The following is a 21,533-nucleotide window of genomic DNA, read 5'->3' on the forward strand; positions in this document are numbered from 1 at the left end:
TGGCCACAAGTTTGTTTTCCTACCAAGATAATTTAATGGTGGGTTCTGGCTTGTTTTATTGTAGTGTAATATTATTTTTTAATAATTGAATAAATTTATATTTAAAAAAAAAAAAAAAAAAAAAAAAAAAGAGAATTTAATTCTCTTAAAATGTTTTAAAAATCTCTTTTTTGTAATGACCAAATGGTCATTAAGGATTTTCTGAAACTAATCACAATTGTCCAGGACTATGAGGGCTAAAGCTGACAACGAGAATGATCCCAGGAATGAGTGGGTTAACCTATGATGAGTGTTTGATGGCATCGGGCCTGTACTCGCTGGAGTTTAGTAGAATGAGGGAGGACCTCATTGAAACGTACAGAACAATGAAAGGCCTGGATAGAGTGGATGTGGAGAGGATGTTTCCACTAGTGGGAGAGTCTAGGATCAGAGGTCACAGCCTCAGAATTAAAAGACGTTCCTTTCGGAAGGAGATGAGGAGAATTTTCTTTAGGGTGGTGAATCTGTGGAATTCTTTGCCACAGACGGCTGTGGATGCCAAGTCAGTGGATATTTCTAAGGCAGAGATAGATAGATTCTTGATTAGTACGGGTGTCAGAGGTTATGGGGAGAAGGCAGGAGAATGGTAATACAGTATATTCAGAAAGGATTCAGACCCCTTCACTTTTTCCACATTTTGTTACGTTACAGCCTTATTCTAAAATGGGTTAATTTTTTTTTATCATCAACCTACACACAATACCCCAGAATGAAGAAGCAAAAACAGGTATTTAGAGATTTTTGCAAAGTAATTAAAAAGAAATAACTGAAATATCACATTTACATAAGTATTCAGACCCTTTGCTATGACACTCAAAATTGAGCTTAGGTTCATCCTGTTTCCATTGATTATCCTTGAGATGTTTCTACAACTTGATTAGAGTCCACCAGTGGTAAATTAGATTGATTGGACATGATTTGGAAATGCACACACCTGTCTATATAAGGTCCCACAGTTGACAGTCCATGTCAGAGCAAAAACCAAGCCATGAAGACAAAGGAATTGTCTGTAGACCTCTGAGACAGGATTGTGTCGAGACACAGATCTGGGGAAGGGTATAAAACAATTTCTGCAGCATTGCAGGTCCCAAAGAGCACAGTGACCTCCATCATACTTAAATGGAAGAACTTTGGAACCACCAGGACTCTTCATAGTGCTGGCCACCCGGCCAAACTAAGCAATCGGGGGAGAAGGGCCTTAGTCAAGGAGGTGACCAAGAACCCGATGGTCACTCTGACTGACATCTCTAGAATTACTCTGTGGAGATGGGAGCACAACTATATCTGCAGCACTCCCCTAATCAGGCCTTTATGGTAGAGTGGCCAGACGTAAGCCACTCCTCAGTAAAAGACACATGACAGCCCGCTTGGAGTCTGCCAGAAGGCATGAGAAACAAGATTCACTGGTCTGATGAAACTAAGATTGAACTCTTTGGTCTGAATGCCAAGCGTCACGTCTGGAGGAAACCAGGCACCGTTCATCACCTGGCCAATACCATACCTACGGTGAAGCATGGTGGTGGCAGCATCAAGCTATGGGGATGTTTTTCAGTGGCAGGAACTGGGAGACTAGTCAGGATCGAGGGAAAGTTGAACGGAGCAAAGCACAGAGAGATCCTTGATGAAAACCTGCTCCAGAGCGTTCAGGACCTCAGACTGGAGCGGAGGTTCACCTTCCAACAGGACAACGACCCTAAGCACACAGCCAAGACAACGCAGGAGTGGCTTTGTGACAAGTCTATGAATGTCCTTGAGTGGCCCAGCCAGAGCCCGGACTTGAACCCGATCGAACATCTCTGGAGGGACCTGAAAATAGCTGTGCATCGACGCTCCCCATCCAACCTGACAGAGCTTGAGAGGATCTGCAGAGAAGAATGGGAGAAATTCCCCAAATACAGGTGTGCCAAGCTTGTAGGGTCATACCCAAGAAGACTTGAGGCTGTAATCGCTGCCAAAGATGCCTCAACATAGTACTGAGTAAAGGGTCTGAATACTTATGTAAATGTGATATTTCAGTTATTTATTTTTAATTACTTTGCAAAAATTTCTAAACACCTGTTTTTGCTTTTTTATTCTGGGGTATTGTGTGGAGTTTGATGATAAAAATGAATTTAATCAATTTTAGAATAAGACTGTAACGTAACAAAATGTGGAAAAAGTGAAGGGGTCTGAATACTTTCTGAATGCACTGTAGGAGGGAGAGGTAGATCAGGCATGATTGAATGGCGGAGTAGACTTGATGGGCCAAATGGCCTAATTCTGCTCCTACCACTTATGAAATTATGACCTTATGACATATCGGAACGGTTTTGCCATCATGCGTAAATTAAATACTAGAGGGCATAGTTTTGAGATGGGAGGGGTAAAGTTTGAAGGAGATGAGCGGTGACATGTTTCACACACAGAGGGTGGTGGGTGGAGGCAAGCACAATAGTGGCATTGTGGAGACCGGATGAAGGGGAATATGGATTGTGTGCAGGCAGATAAGCGATTGTCTTGGTATCATGTACAGCACACACATTGGGGGCCGAAGGGCCTGCTGCCGTACTGTTCAATGTGAAGTTTATTCGATTGTTTTCCTTGGGCGTCACGGTGGCGCAGCGGTAGAGTTGCTGCCTCACCGCTTCATAGACCCGACTACGGGTGCTATCTGTGTGGAGTTTGCACGTTCTCCCCGTGACCTACGCGGGTTTTCTCCGGGTGCTCCGGTTTCCTCCCACACTCCAAAGATGTGCAGGTTTGTAGGTTAATTGGCTTCGGTAAAATTGCCTATGATCGCCCCGATGCGGAGGGCCCAAACGCCGCCGGCTACGGGAGCCAAGAGTCAACGGAGGCCCCCGACCGTGGGAGAGCAAAGAAGGCAAGAGGCTTGAACTTCTTTTTGCCTTCCATCACAGTGAGGAATGTGGAGGAGTCACTGTGGTGGATGTTTATGTTAAAATGTATTTTGTGTGTTTCATTGCTTTTTATTTGTATGACTGACTTGACAAATGAAATTGCTCGTATGTTGCAAAACATACTTGGCTAATAAAGTGTGATTGTAGTGTGTGCAGGATAGTGTTAATGTGCAGGGATCGCTGATTGGCGTGGGCTCGGCGGGCCGAAGGGCCTATTTCCGCACTGTATCTCTAAACTAAACTAAACTTTATTTAAATCCTGTGTTTAAGAAGGAACTGCAGATGCTGAAAAAATCGAAGGCAGACAAAAATGCTGGAGAAACGCAGCGGGTGAGGCAGCATCTATGGAGCGAAGGAATAGGTGAAATTTCGGGTCGACTGTAGAAGGGTCTCGATCTGAAACGTCACCTATTCCTTCGCTCCATGGATGCTGCCTCACCCACTGAGTTTCTCCAGCATTTTTGTCTACCTTTTATTTAAATCCTATTCAGCACAGACATTCTGGGCTGAAGGGCCTGTTGCTATGCGATACTGTTCTATTGGCTGTGTGAAGTTTAATCTAATGTTTTCCTGAAGGCTAGGGGTGCAATGTGATTGGGTTTGTCATGTTGATGGATTGTTGTCTGTAGATATCAAAGGCTACTGGTACAGGAACTTTTCTGTTTGAATAGTCGTTGCTGTTCGCTGAAGTGATGTTGTGCAGATACGCAGCTCCCGTTGTCTCTCACTAGCTCGACCTCATTATCTTGCATGCAAAGAAAGAAAGTAAAATCTAAAAGATCTTTTTTGTCAACCTTGGTGAGACCAAGCGTAGGCTTGGCGATCGCTTCGCCCAACACCTCCGCTCAGTTCGATATTAACCAACCTGATCTCCCGATGGCTCAGCACTTCAACTCCCCCTCCTGTTCCGAATCTGACCTTTCTGTCCTGGGCCTCCTCTCCTCCATGGCCAGTGTGAGTCCCACCGTAAATTGGAGGAGCAGCACCTCATATTTTGTTTGGGTATTTTACACCCCAGTGGTATGAACATTGACTTCTCCAATTTCAGGTAGTCCTTGCTTTCTCCCTCCTTCCCCTCCCCTTCCCAGCTCTCACACAGCCCACTGTCCTCGCCTCTTCCTTTCTTCTTCCCCCCCCCCCCCCCCCCAACACATCAGTCTGAAGAAGGGCCTCGATCTGAAATGTCACCTATTCCTTTGTTCCATAGATGCTGCCTCACCCGCTGAGTTTCTCCAGTATTTTGGTCTACCTTTTTAAATATGAATGTTACGTCAGTGTCTATCCATCCCTTCACATTAATTGTGTGCCCAGAAGGAGGGGAGGATGCTCCTCAAATTGCGGAGCATCCTGGACAATACAGCTCACCCCCTCCGTGACACACTGGTCAACCTGAGGAGCACCTTCAGCAACAGACTGGTTCCACCAAGATGCAACACAGAACGCCACAGGAGATCCTTCTTCCCTGTGGCTATCAAACTGTACAACTCCTCCCCCTTCTGTCGTGGGGTAGACTGGGATTGACTCTCCACCACCCCACCCCCACCAATCTTTGCACATCCCCAATCCTTTTTGAATCTGAAGGAGGGTCTCGACCTGAAACGTCACCTATTCCTTCGCTCCATAGATGTTGCCTCACCCGCTGAGTTTCTCCAGCATTTTTGTCTACCTTCGATTTTTTTCCAGCATCTGCAGTTCCTTCTTAAATATTCTTTCCACTTGTCACTTTAATTTTGTTTCATGTATCTTGTGTTTTATAGACTGTTGGCAGATCAATTTCCCTCCTGGGATAAATAAAGTTCTATCATATCGTAAAGGCCCCTTGTCAGAAGAGCAGTATTGGAAGCAGTGAATGAGGTCAACAATGGTTCGAAATCAGTCTTTGTCCCGTAAGAAATGCTGTATCTGTAGCTGGCTCCTGCCATCACAGTTCATGTAGAGGGTGAAAATATCGTACATTTTTATAACCAGACTGTAATTCTTACCTAAGATAGACACAAAAAGCTGAAGTAACTCAGCGGGCCAGGCAGCATCACTATAGAGAAGGAATGGGTGACCTTTCGGGCCGAGACCCTTCTTCACACTGAGAGTCAGGGGGGAGGGAAATGAGAGATTTAGACGGGGATGTAGAGAGATGTAGAACAAATGAATGAAAGATATGCAAAAAAGTAAGGATGATCAAGGAGACAGGCTATTGTTAGCTGTGAGTTACTCCAGCATTTGTGTCTATCTTCAGTGTAAACTAGTATCTGCAGTTTCTTCCTACACAATATTCTTTACCAGACTGTGCAAGACAAAGTGCTGGAGGAATTCCGTGGGTCAGGCAGCTACGTCTGCGTGAGCTGAAGGAATGGCCAGAGGATGTTTCAGGTCGGGACCCTTCTTCAGACTGATGAAGTATGGGGGAGAAAGTGATGTAGGCTTTTCTGGCCTTCCCCCTCCTGCCCCCCCCCCCCCCCCCCCCCCCCCCCCCCCCCCTCCCGACCTCTCCGTTCAGTCTGAAGAAGGGATCCACCCCGAAACATCACCTATCCATGTTCTCCAGAGATGCTGCCTGACCCGCTGAGTTACTCCAGCACTCTGTGAAACGTCACCTATCCATGTTCTCCAGAGATGCTGCCTGACCCGCTGAGTTACTCCAGCACTCTGTGAAACGTCACCTATGTCTCTGGCAAGTGATAGGTGGATACGAGTGAAAGGACATCTGAGGGCAGATGCCAAGTTGTTAGAGTTTAGAAAGAACATTAAATAAATAAATGAACTAAGGGAGGCAGAGAGAGGACATGAAAAACACTGGCAACTTTATAGTGCAGGCTGGTTTACTCTAACAAAATTATATTACTTTAATTTGGTAGTGAATGGTTGAGAAAAATAATCACAATAAAAGAACTATTAGTCACAAGGTTTTTAGTCCTTTCATCTTATCTAAGGCTATCGAACGTAGTAAATGCCACATTTTATCTTTCTTTATCTCGTGGGAGTGTTTGATATTTATCTTTTTCTTTGAGTGAGCGATTAGGTTTGGTTTGGTTTATTATTGTCGTGTGTACAGGGATATTGTTCTGCAAGTTACCCAGACTTAAATGTTAGACAAAGCTGGAGAAACTCAGCGGGGTGAGGCAGCATCTATGGAACAGGCCATTCAGCCCACAATGTTTATGCTGCACATGATGCCAAGTTAAACTGATCTCCTCTGCCTGCACGTGATCCATTCCCTGCATATCAATTTGCTTATCTAAAAGCCTCTTAAACACCGCAATCGTATCTGCCTCAACCCCCACCCCTGGCAGCGCGTTCCAGGCACCAAAAAAAAAACAAAAAAAAACTTGCCCCGTTCATATCTCCATTAAACTTGCCCCCTCTCACCATATATACCATATAACCATATAACAATTACAGTTATCTCACGTTATATATATTGAGCGGGTAGACCGTCAAAACCTTTATCCCCCCCCAGGGTGGAAATATCCAATAATAGAGGGTATATATATTGTATATACTATATGTATATATATATATATATATATATAGAGTATATATACTATATGTATGTATATATCGAGAGGCATATATATATACCCTCTATTATTGGATATTTCCACCCTGGGGGGATAAAGGTTTTGACTGTCTACCCGATCAATGCCTCTCTCAATTTTACCTGCATGTGACTAATTTGAGTTACATATCATTTTCTACATAATCTGTGGAGGATTTACGATTTGTGCATGTCATGGGTTGGAAATCACGGGCACAGTGGCGCAGTGGTAGAGTTGCTGCCTTACAGCGAATGCAGCGTCAGAGACCCGGGTTCCATCCCGACTTGGCTTGGTAAATGTAAATAATTGTCCCGTGTGTGTGTGTGTGTAGGATAGTGTTAAGTGTGTGTGTGTGTGTAGGATAGTGTTAATGTGCGGGGATCGCTGGTCGGCACGGACCCAGTGGGCCAAAGGGCCAGCTTCCACGCTGTATCACTAAACTAAACTAAAGCAAGCAGCTTTCCGTTCCAATGTTTGTTTAAGATTATTTCCAGCAGCCTCTTTGATCAATGTCACGCAAGTGGACAATGTGTGTTCCAACACTATGTAACCCACAAAGTGCAATGTTCAAAGCCACCACAAGAAAACCCCAGGTTGTTTCTGACCCTGTATTATACTTGGCAAAGATGAACTAGCACAAACACTCTTGCTGTGGTTACTGTGATTATACGGGTGCTCAAACAAAAACTACATGCCACCAAACAAATATATCTTGCCACACCTCTGTGGCTAAATCCAATCCTATGAACACCTGGCCCGTCATTCTTATTTAATATGTTTATATCCTTTTTATAAACTTCAGTGCATGACTAATTTCTTTAGTCAGAGGATGGTGAATCTGTGGAATTCTTTGCCACAGACGGCTGTGGAGGCCAAGTCAGTGGATATATTTAAGGCAGAGATAGATAGATTCTTGTTTAAGAAGGAACTGCAGATGCTGGAAAATCGAGGTAGACAAAATTGCTGGAGAAAACTCAGCGGGTGCAGCAGCATCTATGGAGCGAAGGAAATGGGCAACATTTCAGGCCGAAACCCTTCTTCAGACTGATGTGCGGTTGGGGGGGGGGGGGGGGGGGGGGGTTGGTGGGAAGAAGAAAGGAAGAGGAGGAGCCAGTGGGCTGAGGGAGAGCTGAGAAGGGGAGGAGACAGCTGGGACTACCTGAAATTAGAGAAATCAATGTTCATACCGCTGGGGTACAAACTGCCCAAGCGAAATAAGAGGTGCTGCTCCTCCAATTTCCAGTGGTCCTCACTCTGGAGGACCACCGGAGGAGGCCCAGGACAGAAAGGTCGGATTGGGAATGGGAGGGGGAGTTGAAGATTCTTGATTAGTACGGGTGTCAGGGGTTACGGGGTGAAGGCAGGAGAATGGGGTTAGGAGGGAGAGATTGATCAGCCCGATTGAATGTGGGAATACACTCGATGGGCCGAGTGGCCTGATTCTACTCCTATCACTTATGAATTTGTGGATTAATGAGTCGGGACATTCATTAATAAAACTGCAACCAGGAAGGGAAGCTGAATCCCTGTGGATACAACCGCTTCAATCAATGGCTACGGTTTTCAAAATTGTGAAGGGCTGTTTACACTTGGAAAATCACCAGGAATTAATACTGTACAAACACATTGATTTTTCATTGTATTGCCAGAGGTTTTAATCCATCATTAACTGATGTTTACACCACAGTTTTGATGCTTTTCAAATCGGAATGAAGTTGATCAGTGGATTGTGTGCCTTGATGTGACAGTGATGTATCCTCAACTCTGAGTGCCCCGTACATGATCTGGTGAAGGGCCCCGACCTGAAACGTCACCTATCCATGTTCTCCACAGATGCTGCCTGACCCGCTGAGTTACTCCAGCACTCTGTGAAACATCACCTATCCATGTTCTCCACAGTTACTCCAGCACTCTGTCTGTCTGTTGTTCACTTTAGTTTAGAGATACCCCATGGGAACAGGCCCTTCAGCCCATCGAGTCCGCACCGACCATTGATCACCCGCTTACACTAGCTCTATGTTGTTTCACTTTCGCACGTCTTTGGGATGTTGGAGGAAACCGGAGCACCCGGAGGAAACCCACACGGTCACTGGGGGAACAGGCAAACTCCACACAGAGAGCAACGGAGGTTGGGATGGAACCCGGGTCTCTGGCGCTGTGAGGCAGCAGCTCTACCCACTGCACCATTGGCATTGTCTGTATCATTATCTCCCTGGACGTAGACTAATGTTAACTGTCTTGTTGACCCATTAGCTTTGTGGATCAATGGATAAAATCTACAACCTCTTTATCTCAACACCGCCCAATGAATAACCAACCTGATCTCCTGATGGCTCAGCACTTCAACTTCCCCACCCATTCCCAATCCGACCTTTCTGTCCTGGGCCTCCTCCATGGCCGGCGTGAATCCCACCACAAATTGGAGGAGCAGCACCTCATATTTCGCTTGGGTAGTTTACATCCCAGCGGTATGAACATTGACTTCTCCAGTTTCAGGTAGTCCCTTCTTTCTCCCTCCTTCCCCTCCCCTTCCCAGCTCTCCCACATCCCATTGTCTCCACCTCTTCCTTCTTCTTCCCACCCCCACATCAGTCTGAAGAAGGGTCTCGATCCAAAACGTCACCTATTCCTTTGCTCCATAGATGCTGCCTCACCCGCTGAGTTTCTCCAGCACATTTGTCTGCCTTCAATATTTCCAGCATCTGCAGTTCTTTCTTAAACATTTGGGCATTTATTAAATATTCCTTTCTTTGTGGTCCCTGTCCAGATGCCTGATCTCGCATGTCCTTGGAGTTAATCCCTCCTGCCATTTCTCTTCTGGAATTATTCAGGACAGGTAACTCTCCCCGCAGCAGAAACGTTCCTTTTCTGTTTACAATGTTTACATCAGCTGCAAACTCTTCTATTCATTCCCTCGACTCTCACTTGCTCAAAGTAAATTGATTGTAATTGTTTTCAGATTAAGGTAATGACAGCTACAGATCAGACTGCATCATGAAGTTATTAGTCACTGTGAGGTTAAGTGGGCATAAACAACATTTTCCAATATAGCCATAGAGACATTGATTAAGATGCCATCTCAATGAACAGCCAATACAGATCTGGGGGAACTCAGCGGGTGAGGCAGCATCTATGGAGCAAAGGAATAGGCGATTTCGGGTCAAGACCCCTCTTCAGAATGATGTGGGGTTAGGAGGAAGAAAGGAAGAGGCGGAGACTGTGGGCTATGGGAGACCTGGGAAGGGGAGGGAGAAAGCAAGGTCTAGCTGAAATTGGAGAAGTTTTCTCCAAATTCGACCTCCAATTTCAGGTAGTCCTAGCTTTTTCCTTCCTTCCCCTCCCCTTCCCAGCTCTCCCACAGCCTACTGTCTCATCCTCTTCCTTTCTTCTTCCTGCCCCCCCCCCCCCCACCTCCACATCAGAAGAAGGGTCTCCACCCGAAACGTCGCCTATTCCTTCGCTCCATTGATGCTGCCTCACCCGCTGAGTTTCTCCAACATTTTTGTCGACCTTTGATTTTTCCAGCATCTGCAGTTCTTTCTTAAACAGATGTGGGGGAAAGAACTGCAGATGCTGGTTTACACTGAAGATAGACACAAAAAACTGGAGTAACTCAGCGGGACAGGCAGCTTCTCTGGAGAGAAGGAATAGGTGATGTTTCCCATCGAGACGTTTCTTTGAGCTGAATGTCGGGGGAAAGGGAATGCAGATGCTTCCGGTTCGGGTTTGTTAATGTCACGTGTAGCGAGGTACAGTGAAGAAGCTTTGTTTTTCATGCTACCAAACTAATCTGATATGCTAGACATAAATACAATCAAAAGAAAAAGGATGGGCGACGTTTCAGGTCGGGACCCTGCTTCAGATCATCATCCATCCTTTTTCTCCACAGATGCTGCCTGACCCGCTGAGTTGCTCCAGCACTCTGTGTGCATTTCTGGTATAAACCAGCATCTGCAGTTCTTTGGTTGGGCGGATATGATCATTATCCAGGCGTTCAATTTCATTGTGTTTGCATCTCCTTAATGGGCAAGTTGGAGGAAAAGTACTTGGCATGTGGCCACAAGACAGACCTTTAGTTTGTGTGTCAGCCTTGAAACACAGAACCGCGTACAGAAATCTAACACACTCCCTGTGATCCTTTATATGAGGGGTAAGACTCTGGATAGTTGTTTACTTCCAATTATATGGTACCTTACCATATTTCAGAAATATCACAAAAGCATGAATTACTTTGAAGCAGTCTCTGCTGTTAATCGCAGGAAACTCTTCATAACACTGACTGTGTCCAAACACTCGACAATAAAAAAATATTGTCTTTGGGTACATCTTCAAAACTAGCAAAACTTAAATTAATAACCAAAAAGGAATTCGGCCCAACTTGCCCATGCCAACCCACGGGGCCCCATCAACACTAGTCCCATCTGCCTGTGCTTTGCCCATATCCCTCTAATCCTTTCCTAGCCATGTACCTGTCCAAATGTATTTTAAATGTTATAGTACCTGCCTCAACTACCACCTCTGCAGCTCGTTCTATACACCCACCACCCTCTGAGTGAAAATGTTGCCCCTCAGGTTCCTGTTAATTCTTTCCCCCTCATCTTAAACCCACGACCTCTGTTCCCGCTTCCCTTCCCCTGGGCAGAAGAGTGTGTATTCACCCTGTCTATTACCTTCTTGATTTTATACATCTCTGTAAGATCACCCCTCAGCCTCCTGCGCTCTATAGAATAAAGTTCCAGCCTGCTCAACCTCTCCCTATAGTTCAGATCCTCGGGTTCTGGCAACATCTTTCTTATAGAACCTGCCTCAGCTGACACCCTTACTCGGAGTGATACAGCGTGGAAATGGGCCCTTCAGCCCAACTTCCCCACACCGGCCTACATGCCCCATCTACACTAGTGCCACCTGCCACGTTTGGCCCTAGCCCTGACCTGTCCATGTACCTGTCTAACTGTTTCTTAATCGTTGCGATAGTCCCAGCCTCAACTGTGTCATCTGGCATCTCGTTCCATACACCCACCACCCTCTGTGTGGAAAAGTTATGTCTCGGGTTCCTATTAAGTCTTGCATCTTAAATCCTTACTGATGCATTGTGCGGTGAGGATGGACTGTATGGAACATTGTGCCGAGGCTGTGCTGGACTGGGCTGTGTTCACCGCTCTCTGCAGGTACAGATGCAATGAAACTTGTCACCATTACCATGGTTGAGTGTTCCTACTCGCAATATCCCGGATCGGAGGACAGAACAGGTTATTATCCTTGCTTTACCTGCCCACATCTGGCTTAAGGTCAAAAGGGATAGGAGCAGAATTAGGCCATTCGGCCCATCAAGTCTACTCTGCCATGGCTGATCTATCTCTCCCTCCTAACACCGTTCTTCTGCCTTCTCCCCATAACCCCCGACACCTGTACTAATCAAGAATCTGTCTTTCTCTGCCTTAAATATATCCATTGACTTGGCCTCCACAGAAAGAATTCCACAGATTCACCACCCTCTGGCTAAAGAGATTCCTCCTTATCTCCTTCTTAAAGGCATGTCCTTTAATTCTGAGGCTGTGACCTCTGGTCCTAGACTCTGCCACTAGTGGAAACATCCTCAACACATCCACTCCTGGCAAGCAGCATGTTACACGCTCCCACACACCAATGTGATACACTGTTTGCAGAAAAACAAATAAGAATGCCATGCATTTTGGGTGAAGATGGATATACATGCATGCCCTGAACACAGAACATGCTGGAAACACTCAGCAGGCCAGGCAGCATCTGCGGAAAGAGAAATGGATTAATGCAGCTTACAACCCAACGTCTTTAATATTGAGTTTAAGAAGGAACTGCAGATGCTGGAAAATCGAAGGTACACAAAAAAGCTGGAGAAACTCAGCGGGTGCAGCAGCATCTATGGAGCGAAGGAAAAAGGCAACGTTTCGGGCCGAAACTTTGCCTTTTTCCTTCGCTCCATATATGCTGCTGGACCCGCTGTATCTAATATTGATTTCTCTAACTTCAAGTAACCCCTAAGGGCCTGTCCCACTTGGTGATTTTTTTCGGCGACTGCCGTCATCATTAACTGATGTATCAGGGTCGTCGAAGTATTTAGAACTTCAAAGTCCAGCAGCGCCAAAAAATGTTGTAGCACTTGAGGAAAGACCGCGCGTGAATACGTCGTCACGCCGCAACCTTTTCGGTGACCTGGTGCGTCAGTCAATGATGCCGACAGTTGCAGGAAATATTGCCAAATGGGACAGAGCCTTTACATCCCCTCTCTCCACTCAGGTCATTGTAATAGTTTCAATGTTGTCCTGGTGAGTTTCATTGTCTTTAACTAATTTTCATCTAGCCCACAGCCAACAATGGCCTGTTTCTTTTATCATCATTCATTTTTTGCAAATGTTTCATTCATTTGTTCTATATCTCACTACATCCCCGTCTATCTCTCTCGTTTCCCATTATGTAGAGATATATGTCTCCCATAAGCTAGGGTGCTGTCCAATTCACCTCTATCCCATTGCGGCCATTGGACTTTGTCTCTGGAACTAATGCGCTACAATGCTGAGAACTATATTTTGCTCTCTGCATCTTCCCCTTTGCTCTACCTGTTGTACTTGAGTTTAACGATTGTATTTTTCTATAGCAAATCAGATTAGTTTGGATAGCATGAAAAACAAAACTTTTCACTGTACCTCGCTAAACGTGACATTAACAAAAGTGACAATTAACCTGATCCGTCTCTATTCCCTCCCCCCTGACTCCATCTGAAGAAGGGTCTCGACACGAAACGTCACCCATTCCTTCTCTCCAGGAATGCTGCCTGACCCGCAGAGTTACCCCAGCATTTTGTGTCTATTTTCGGTTTGAACCAGCATCTGCAGTTCCTTCCTCCACACAACAGCGTTAATGTGATGGTTACGAGGCCTTTCATCAAAATGATTCTGGTTAAAGGTCTTGGATTTGAAACATTCTCTGGATGTTGTGAATCTGTGGTATTCTCTGCCTCAGAGGGTGGTGGAGGCTAGTTCTCTGGATGCTTTCAAGAGAGAACTAGATAGAGCTCTTAAAGATTGCGGAGTCAGGGGATATGGGGAGAAGGCAGGAACAGGGTACTGATTGTGGATGATCAGCCATGATCACATTGAATGGCGGTGCTGGCTCGAAGGGCTGAATGGCCTACTCCTGCACCTATTATTGTCTATTAACACTGCTTTTCATTCAACTGATGCTGCCTGACCAGCTGAGTATTTAGAGCGTAAAACATGGAATGAAGATATTTCCAGCTTTCTCTGCATTTACTTCAGATTTCCAGCATCTGCACTAGTTATTTTTAATTCTCTCCCCCCCCCATAAATTTCATCTCTGACCCCTCTCACCCTGGCCACAAACTTTTTGAATCACTTCCCGCTGGAAGGCGACTCCGGACTGTCAAACCTGCCACAGCCAGACATAAAAACTGTTTTTATCCACGAGTAGTTGTTCTACTCAACAGCCAAAAATCTGTAGCCTCCCTTAGATCCGGTATTTTGTTGGTTCACATGTTTTGATCAATGGGTTTTTATCATTATTATTAATGTTCAGTGCTTTCTGAGTCATTCGTAACTATCACTGTATGTCATGTTGTTTCTTCTTGTTTCTTTGTCCTCCAAAATATTTCAAATGGAATTTAAACTGGAGGTGGTGAAGGGGGGGCTTAAGCCAGAAAGGGTTATTGGGAAGAAAGAGCTACTTTAAATTTAGGTGCATCTGGTTGGGTAACTTGTTACTTGTGGGCGGAGCAGCAAGGCAAATTCCTTGTATGTGAATACTTGGCCAATAAACTTACTTACTTAAATTTCTGCATGTGCCCCACTGAAGAAGCATTTAAGTCCCGTAACTAGGTGGCATAAAGTGAAGACTGCTCTGTATTTCCAGAGAGCCCATTTGCTTTGAAGAACACTTGTCGTTTGCAAAGGAAGAGCACCACCCCGGGCATGTTCCGTGGAAATTCCCCATTCTCCAAGAATTTAAATGTTATCGTCTTGAAGCAGTTTTCACGACTGCTCTTGGCTTGTGTTTGGAAATGAGTTCTAGTGTATGAACGTCTATTAACTGTCATAGACTAAAGGCTTTTATATAAACTGCAGAATTTTATTGCAGAATGTTTTGCTTCTAAATTAACAATATTGCTTCTCGGATGGTTTAATAATGGTTTTGTAAAATGCAGAGAAATATGAAGCTACAGGTAATGAATTATATTCAGTCTTTGGTTGACTTCAGTGTTATTATTTAATATTAATAACTCTGCCACCATGACGGTAGCTTGCAAAACGCTTACAGAAAGGAGATTAAAAGATGTATTTTCTCCATTTATAAATTGTGCGGAGAACTAGGATGTTGCCAGGACTTGAGAGCGCGAGCTGTAGGGAGAGGTAGCGCAGGCTGAGAGTGTGTAAGAAGGAACTGCAGGTGCTGGTTTACACCGAAGATAGACACAAAATGCTGGAGTAACTCAGCGGGACAGGCAGCATCTCTGGAGAGAAGGAATGGATGACGTTTTGAGTCAAGGCCTTTCTTCAGACAGATCAAGGCAGACGATGATTTTTTAGTTTAGTTTAGAGACACAGCGCGGAAACAGGCCCTTTGGCCCATGATCACATTGAATGGCAGTGCTGGCTCGAAGGGCCAAATGGTCTACTCCTGCACCTATTGTTGATTGTCTATTGACCAGTCTGTGGAATTCTATGCCTCAGAGGCCGTTGGAGGCCAGTTCTCTGGATACTTTCAAGAGAGCTAGATATGGCTCTTAAAGATAGCGGTGTCAGGGGATATGGGGAGAAGGCAGGAACGGGGTACTGATTGGGGATGATCAGGCATGATCACATTGAATGGTGGTGCTGGCTCGAAGGGCCGAATGGCCTACTCCTGCACCTATTGTCTATTGTCTAATGAACCCCGCACATTAACACTATCCTACACCCACAATTTTTACATTTACCAAGCCAATTAACCTACAAACCTGTATGTCTTTGAAGTGTGGGAGGAAACTGAAGATCTTGGAGAATACCCACGCAGGTCACGGGGAGAACGTACGAACTCCGTACAGACAGCACCCGTAGCATGGATTGAACCCGGGTCTCCGGCGCTGCATTCGCTGTAAGGCAACAACTCTACCGTGGCGCCACCGTGCTGCCCTCCATGAGGAAATGTCGAATGATCCGTTACTAGCTGTGGGGAAGGTGCCAAGGAGGGATACAATCTGCACTCGGCGTGCATTGATCTTATTTCTATGAGGCACCCCCCCCCCCCCCCCCCCCCCCCATCTTTCCACTGAAGTCACAGAAGCCAACCAGAAAGTTTCCACAATTGGGACTTTATTTTTAAATTCTGGCACTTTTTTCCGAATTTGTAAAATGGTGTTAAGGACATGAAGCACAAAATGTGTAGCCATTAAAAGCTCACTGCCCAATAATCAAAACTAAAAATCAATGAATGAAATTAATCTGAAACAAATGAAACTAAGTCTCCCGGGTTGAATATTGTAATGGATTCTCAGCATTTCTCCTATTTATCAATACTAATTATAAATTTAATGTCCACACATTTATCTCGCAGAGCTGGAGATTTGGGGCATTTTTCAATGACGGAGGATACCAAATTCAAGCAAAATCATTGTAAATTGATCATAAATAAAAAACAGGGCTGCATGGTGGTGCAGCGGTAGAGTTGCTGCCTCATAGCGCCAGAGACCCAGGTTCCATCCCGACTACGGGTGCTGTCTGTACGGAGTTTGTACGTTCTCCCCGTGCCCTGCGTGGGTTTTCTCCGGGTGCTCCGGTTTCCTCCCACACTCCAACGCTGTACAGGTTTGTGGCTTCATTGGCTTCCGTCAATTGACCCTAGAGTGGATGAGAAAGTGGGATAAGATATAACATGTGCAGGAAGGAACTGCAGATGCTGGTTTAAACCGAAGATGGACACAAAATGCTGGAGAAACACAGCGGGAGAGGCAGCATCTCTGGAAAGAACGAATGGGTGAAGCTTCGGGTCGAGACCCTGCTTCAGACTGACTCTCAGTCTGAAGAAGGGTCTTGTCCCGAAACGTCACCGATTCCTTCTCTCCAGAGATTTTGTTTGAACGGCTGAGTTACTCCAGCTTTTTGGTTCATATATAATCTGGATGGGTTTGTGTGGATTCGGTGAACCAAAGAGTCTGTTTCCGTGCTGCATCGTTCAATCAATCAGTAAATCTAATTTGGATTCAATAATATTTTCGTAAGAAGTCAGGAATATTCTATTTCCGTTTGTAGATTTTTTTTTAAAGAATCTATCAGAGTGAAGTTACATGATGGAAACTCAATCTTACACAGACTGTTCACATGGTGACAGCACATTCGCGATTCTTCATCCGTAATTATTCACCAGAAAGATGACAGCACGGTGGCGCAGCGGTAAAGTTGCTGCCTCACGGCGCCAGAGACCCGGGTTCTATCTCGACTACGGGCGCAGTCTGTCCGCAGTTTGTACATTCTCCCCGTGACCCTTGGGTTTTCTCCAGGTGCTCTGGTTTCCTCCCACACTCCAAAGACGTGCGGGTTTGTAGGTTAATTTGCTTCCGTAAGATTGTAAATTGTCCCTAGTGTGTGTAGGATAGTGTTAGTGTGCGGGGATCGCTGGTCGGCCTGGACTCGGTGGGCCGAAGGGCCTGTTTCTGCGCCGTATCACTAAACGAAACAGCAGCGAGCCAGCCACGTTGTTTAATTGATATGAAGGTTGTTGTTTTACTTTGGGATTGCAGTTGGGAAGGAGCCAGACCTGGTATGTTACAGCACTGTCTTTGTCCATCGACATCACAGAGGGACAACCAGTGGAAGGTGACCAGAGATATTGAGGAGTTTATTGTTGCGATTACTGAGGTACAGCGAAGAGCTTTTATTGCGTGCTAATCAAGCCGTCCACTGTGTACAGGTACAGGACAAAGGGAATAGTATGAATAGCATTTAATTCAGGATAAACTCCAGTAAAGTCTGATCAATGATAGTCTGAGGGGTCACCAATGAGGAAGATAGTAGTTCAGGACTGCTCTCTAGTTGTGTTAGACAATAGGTGCAGGAGTAGGCCATTCGGCCCTTCCAGCCAGCACCACCAATCAACGTGATCATAGCTGTTAGGATGGTTCAGTTGCTTGATAAAAGTTGGGAAGAAACTGTCCCTGAATGACCAAGTGCAGTCTTTTAATGTCTGCCGCACGCTGTCGAGGTTAGTAAGATGTTTCCACGAGTGGGAGAGTCTAGGAACAGAGGGCACAGCCTCAGAATAAAAGCACGTTTCTTTCGGAAGATGAAGAGGAATTTCTTTAGTCAGAGGGTGGTGAACCTGTGGAGGCCAAGTCAGTGGATATTTCTAAGGCAGCGATAGATAGATAGATTCTTGATTAGTACGGGTTTCAGGGGTTATGGGGAGAAGGCAGGAGAATGGGGTTGAGAGGGAGAGATAGATTAGCCATGATTGAATGGCGGAGTAGACTCGAAGCAAATCAACATTCAAAAACTGCAGATGGTGGATTGAAGAGTCATACAGCACCGGAACAGGCCTTTCGGCCCATCTCATCCATGCTGACCAAGATACTCCATCTACGCTAGTCCCATTTGCCAGCATTTGCCATTTATCCTTCTAAGCCTTTCTTATCCATGCACCTGTCCAAATGTACAATTACAAATCAGATACTGTTTTTCCCAAGACTATTTAAGATGTTACTCATGCCAAAGTAGGTTTAGTTTAGTTTTGAGATGCAGCTTGGATAACAGGCCCTTCGGCCCACCGACTCTGTGCCGACCAGCGATCCCTGCACATTAACACTATCCCACACACACCAGGGACAATTTACAATTCACAATTAACCTACAAACCTGCACGTCTCTGGAGTGCGGGAGGAAACCCACGCAGGTCACGGAGAGAAAGTACAAACTCCGTACAGACAGCACCCATGGTCAGGATCGAACCCGGGTCTCTGGCGCTGTGAGGCAGCAACTCTGCCGCTGCTCCACCGTGCTGGGGTATGGGGGAAGCAGGAACGGGTTACTGATTTTGGATGATCAATGTTAATTGAGACCCGAGTCAATAATTAAATTATAAAAGAAAAAGACTAATCATTCTTTACAAAGACGATCTTTGTTGAGAGAGAAATCAGCTGCTTTGTCGTTCACAATGTGAAAGACTTCAAAAGAATTGCATCTTTTGCAAACAATGAATTGATCCAGCCGTTCTATTTTCCATCACATTATCTTCTCCCTGATTCAGATGATATCTTAATGTTCGCTTTTCCCTTTTCAACTCGGCATCTTAAAGCTCGCAGAAAGGGAATCGATTTAATTTCAACTTCAAAAGGATTTGCAGATAGTGCTGGCAATTTTTGCATGCTCCAAGAAAAAATGTAATTTGTTTGTGATACCAGAGTCTAAAAGCTAGCAACAGTTGTTTCATTACAAGGTCCAGTAGCAATGAAATAAATGCCTCTTACTTCATTCCTTTCGATAATGTTAAGTGCTCAGCACATTTGATTTGTTTCAAAGTAAATGAATGACAAAATGCAAAAAAAAAGATAAAATGGAAACCTCTTTATTTTAATTAACTGATTACAACCAAATTCTCTCCAGTTGAAAAAGTACATCTTGCTGTTCTTGTCAATTCCCCGTGTTTCCAGCACCACTCGCCACCAACCCCGTGATCCAATCCTCCGTTTAAATTCTTAGTTTGTTAACTATAAATAGTTTGCACCAACCGCATGCACGGCATGGTGGCGCAGCGGTAGAGTTGCTGCCTCACAGCACCAGAGACCCGGGTTCGATCCCCACTACGGGTGCTGTCTGTACGGAGTTTGCACGATCTCCCCGTGACCTGCGTGGGTTTTCTCCGAGATCTTCGGTTTCCTCCCACACTTCAAAGATGTGCAGGTTTGTAGGTTAATTGGCTTTGGCATAAATGTAAATTGTCCCTAGTGTGTGTTGGGCAGTGTTAGTGTGCGGGGATCGCTGGTCGGCACGGACTCGGTGGGCCGAAGGGCCTGTTTCTGCGCTGTATAACTAAACTAAATGTTCAATATAAAAAATCAATGTGGAGTATTACTGGAAGAACAGCTTATACACAATATCAGGAATGCATGGAAGAAAATGCTAACCTTGTCATAATTAATTGTACTTTGAGGGTTTGGTGATGTTACAGGAGATTGGGTGCTTGATTAGCACGGTAATCTAATCACCCCGTTATACTCCAATTTCACGTCTTGCAAGTCAAAGGCCACAAGACGTCACCGATTTGGATGTCACAAAATGTATTCCAGACAAAGCCGACAGCAGGCGACGTTTCACAGTGAAACGAGTTAAAATACAATCTATCCCTGGTGAATGATGTTCACAATAACCAAGGCGAGATAAAATGAAGCTGTCCTCCTTTGACATTCCATTTGCAGATAGTTTTAAGGGCCTGTCCCACCTGGCGATTTTTTTCGGCGACTGCCGGCGTCATTGACTGACATCACCGCAAAAATTAGCGGCGTGAAGCGAGAAGAGGAGGCTGGGGTAAATGTTGATAAAGTATTCAAGACCCCAAAGACAATAGATAAATCGCCTCATAAAACATGGCCGGTAGCCAAAAATGCTGGAGAAACTCAGCGGGTGACAGCATCTATGGAGCGAAGGAATAGGTGACATTTCGGGTCGAGACCCTTCTTCAGACTGACATGGCAATCACATCAATTTCCGTAGCTGAGTTCGCAAGCTGAAGGCCAGAATGGGAAGGTGCAGGGGTAGTTCATGTTGAAGAAAGTTGCATGCAGGGTGACAAACATATGGAATAGATTGTTTGGGGCAGATAGATCGCAGTGAAAATTACACATAGATACTTGAGCGAGTAGGTGATAGGGAAATATTAGTTTCAGGGGATTCGATATACACTAGGTGCAGGAGTAGGTGCCATTCAGCCCTTCGAGCCAGCACCGCCATTCAATGTGATCATGGCTGACAATCCCCAATCAGTACCCAGTTCCTGCCTTCTCCCCATATCCCCTGACTCTGCTATCTTCAAGAGCCCTATCTAGCTCTCTCTTGAAAGTACCCAGAGAACTGGGCTCCACTGCCCTCTGAGGCAGAGAATTCCACAGACTCACAATTCTCTGTGCGAAAAACTGTTTCCTAATCTCCGTTCTAAATGGCTTACACCTTATTCTTAAACTGTGGCACCTGGTTCTGGACTCCCCCAACATCGGGAACATCCTGACTCTAGCGTGTACAAACCCTTAATAATTTTATATGTTTCAATAAGATATCCTCTCATCCTTCTAAATTCCAGAGTACAAGCCCAGCCACTCCATTCTCTCAGCATATGACAGTCCCGCCATCCCGGGAATTAACCTTGTGAACCTACGCTGCACTCCCTCAATAGCAAGAATGACCTTCCTATAATTTGGAGACCAAAACTGCACACAATACTCCTGGTGTGGTCTCACTAGAGCCCACACCTTATATGGAGAGGGGGAAATGCATAGATACCTAAGAGAGAAGGTGATTGGGAAATATTAGTTTCTGGGGATTCAAATTTACTTTAGTGTCCTTTCCAATCCTATGTTCAAGAAATAACTGCAGATGTTGGAAAAATCGAAGGTAGACAAAAATGCTGGAAAAACTCATTGCGTGAGGCAGCATCTATGGAGCTCTACATGGGTGAGACCAAGCGCAGACTTGGCAATCGCTTCGCCTAACACCTCCGCTCGGTTCGCAATAACCAACCTGATCTCCTGGTGGCTCAGCACTTCAACTCCCCCTCCCATTCCGAATCCGAACTTTCTGTCCTGGGCCTCCTCCATGCCCAGAGTGAGTCCCACTGCAAATTGGAGGAGCAGCACCTCATATTTTGCTTGGGTAATTCATACCACCCCAGCTTCCAATTTCAGGTAGTCCCTTCTTTCTCCCTCCTTCCCCTCACCTTCCCAGCTCTCCCACAGCCCACTGTCTCCTCCTCTTCCTTCTCCCCTCCCCCCCCCCCCCCCCCCCCCCCATATCTCACATATCAGTCTGAAGAAAGGTCTCGGCCCAAAACT

The sequence above is a fragment of the Amblyraja radiata genome, chromosome 13, assembly GCF_010909765.2.
Source record: "Amblyraja radiata isolate CabotCenter1 chromosome 13, sAmbRad1.1.pri, whole genome shotgun sequence".
Taxonomy (NCBI): domain Eukaryota; kingdom Metazoa; phylum Chordata; class Chondrichthyes; order Rajiformes; family Rajidae; genus Amblyraja; species Amblyraja radiata.